Source organism: Rousettus aegyptiacus, unplaced genomic scaffold (genome assembly GCF_014176215.1).
Source record: "Rousettus aegyptiacus isolate mRouAeg1 unplaced genomic scaffold, mRouAeg1.p scaffold_m13_p_13, whole genome shotgun sequence".
Lineage (NCBI taxonomy): Eukaryota > Metazoa > Chordata > Mammalia > Chiroptera > Pteropodidae > Rousettus > Rousettus aegyptiacus.
This window is the reverse complement of record NW_023416288.1, coordinates 53,542,895-53,546,234: the sequence shown is the minus strand read 5'-3', so window position 1 is coordinate 53,546,234 and position 3,340 is coordinate 53,542,895.

The window sequence follows — 3,340 nt, the reverse complement described above, 5'->3', positions numbered from 1 at the left end:
GCAGCTTCACTCTCCTGCGGAAGAGAACAGGAAGTGGGACCCCGGGAAGCTGAGCAAGGGGCAAGACATCTAGTCTGAGGAGGGCGTCACCCAAAATCGCTACAGCTGACCCAGGGCTGCGTATGTCATGGGCACTGTGCCTGGCGCTCTCCCATCCTCCCCACAGTCTCAGGGGGTGGTCACTTTCCCATTTCACAGGAGAGGAAAAAAAAAAAGGGAAGAAATGTAGCTTTGAAGGCATGGATTTAGAATCGATTAGAATTTCAATGTTATCTCAGCCTTTAAAAGATGCCGGAGACCTTGGCTAACCTCATACAAGTTCAGTCCCCTTATCAAAAAAGGAGGAACATTGTTTCTACCTAAAAAAGGGCAGAGGATTTACTGTGAGGACGAGTGGTAAATCGCAAGGTGTTAACACATTAACTCTTCAAAATGAGCAGCCGCTTTAATAAGACTTAACATTCATTCCGTGCTTGCTGTGGGCAAACACCTTGGTAGCTTTTTTGTACATTCTTTTCTCCATAACCTGAGTTGTGGGGTTACCGCCTTTATGAGGAAACAGGCCGGGTGTGAAACAATGTCACCTTGAGTGCGCCCCCTTAACAATGTTGGTTCTATGACTTCCCAGCACAAGGTTTTCTCCACACTCTCTGGGGCTATAGACTTTTCCCTCTGAGCTGAGAGAATAAACCTGAGACCAAAGACTTATTCCATCTTAGGCCTCGTTAGGAGGATAGAAAAAAGGTGTACCATGCTTGCAAGACCAGAAGGGGGAGAAAGAGGCCCGTCCAGTACAATAGGGAAGGCCTCAAGCAGAGCATGAGAAGGGACCGAGGATTTTTTTAGAGCATCTGGAAGGCAAGGGCCAGTAAGTAGCGGGAAATGACTTCAGAGGGTAGAGCTACAAAGAGGAAGTTCCGCGAAAGTTGCAGTTGCCTGGGAGAAATTTCAGAAGCAGGTGGTCATGAGTTCCGCACGCGGCTGTGTGTACAGAGAGAAAGTGATGACCAGAAACCCCTTTACGGAATATAATGGTGTTCTGGCCTGTGGATTGGGGAGGCCAGACTTGGAAGAGATAGGAGTCTCAAAAGCATAGCCCTGGAAGAAGGTCCTTGCTTAAACAGATGCCAAGAGGCTGGCTCTTTCACAGCCACCTACACCCCAGGACACACTTCCTCCTGCATGGGTGTCCTGTGTGGTCACTTTTGACACCCTTCACGTAGCAATTCATAAGCCTATGAGTTTTAACCTTTTAGTAGCGTGGATCTCAAGAAAATATTTAAAACACCAGAAAAAATGCATGTATTATGCACTATACCTATAGGGTACATCCATGCTTATGAATTTGTTTCCAAATTAGGAGCTTTTCACAGGACTCCCCAGAAATCCACCTTTGGCCTTCCAAGTAGGAACCTAAGCCCTGTAACCGTGGTGGGGGGTTAGTTTCTCATTCTCTTCCAGGATGATAATCTACAAGGTTTTAACTATTTGCAGTCTCAAACTCAAGATAATTCCTCTCAAATCCTTGGCACTAGTAGCTGGAGAGTTCCTTGCCCCTCCTAATTCCAGAATCTGGGTTTCAGAGTTGCAGCTGATGCTTCTACTTGACTTGGTCAAGTGTGAAGGCTACTTGACTTGGTCAAGTGTGAAGGCTTCCATAAAAACCACCTGACGTTCTCAGGGAGAGTGAAGGAATAATAATAATAATTGCCTTAGATATTTTTTCTTGGGATTATCAAGAACCTACAGAAACTGGCTCCTTTCAAGAGAGTCATACTCCACAGTTGAAAATCTTTCCTGTTTCTGAAGCCCCTCCAAAAATGTAATTTGACTTGGGCGCTCTGTTTTCCTTATTAAGACAGTATTCCTTTTATCTCACACCAACCACGTAGATCTTTGATTTTCTGCCTGCAGAGAAGGGGGATATCTCAGAACTTTCAGTCCCTCAAAATGGCACACGTTTGTCAGGTTTGCAGGTGGATTACAAGCCTTCGGGCTTGTGGGATTCACGTTGGAAAAGGTGCTTTCAAGGGTATCCATCTTCCCAGCCGCTTTGGACAGTTCATTAAGCCTAGATCAAAATACCCTTGTAGACCAGCTGTGTGGTGTTCCTACCGTGTTGTCCCTGAACTTGGACTGTCCAGGGACAGACTCCGCTTGGTGATGGATCCTACAACACACACTGGCTCGTGTTTATAACCTCTACAGTGAGGAATTCGCGGGGGAGGGAATGTCCTAGGAAAACTGGTGAAAGAAGAAAAAAAAAAAATGTGATGCCAGATAAAGTAGTTTGTCCTTGGACAAAAATTATTTATTGACCTGAAAAGGGAAGAACAGCAGAGCACTTCCCTATCATCTTTTCGGTTTGTCAGCTGGTCATGAGGAATACACACTCCCTTACCTGCTCTGTGACCCGCTGCCCCTGGCCCACTTCCCCTTCTCCCTCGTTATCTAATCTAGACTTAGGCGAGGGTCCCCCAGGCCACACGGGGGCTCAGGCCCTCCCCATACATCCAGGTGGAGCCGCCGCCGCGCGTATCAGTCTGGGAAGCGGGAGAAGTGCCGGAACTCAAGGCTACCACGACTGCTTCCCGCAGCACCCCACGCCCGCCACCCGGTGACAAGGGTGGAGTCGAGGGGACGGCACCGACGGACACGTTATCAGCAGCCCCTGGCGGACGGCGAAGACAGAGCTGGAGGAGAAAACTGAAAATCGGAAGGGCTGGGAGAGCTGGTGCAACACCTGAGGGCTAGACCTTGACCTTGGGAAGATGAGGAGCTGAGAACCAACCACCCCGCGGGGAAAGACGGCAGAGAGGCGCCAGCTACTGTCCAGGGTGAGTTAGTTACTCTCCAGTATTTCCAGACCTCGATCGCTCCATCCGGCACCCCAGCCTCACCTGTCCACGTGCTGGAGAGGGCAGGTGGGCCCCACAGCGTGCAGGTCTAGCACACTCTGTGAGCACGGAGGCGGGAGCATGCTAAGCAGTTTCCACTGGTCTGGGCGATATTTATAGAGGACCAGCGCCTCAGGGCTGGAAGCCTCCTGGCCATGAAGGAAGGGGACAGTGCCGCTGGCCCTGCTGAGGGAATTCCCTGCGGGGCTGTCCCTCAGGTTCACGTCCCAACTCCTCCCCCGCACTGCTCTCACACCTGTTTCGACCCCAAGCAGATCAGATGTGGCGGTGAGGGGGTCATGTGATGGAGAGATGGCTATAAATAGCGGGGGGTGGGCATGCTGCCCCAGACGCCTTGGGGACAGGCAAGGGGACAGGCTTAAGGAGCTGCACTGGGGAGAGGACGGGGGCAAGCAGGCCCAGGCCTGGCCGGGGGCGGGAGC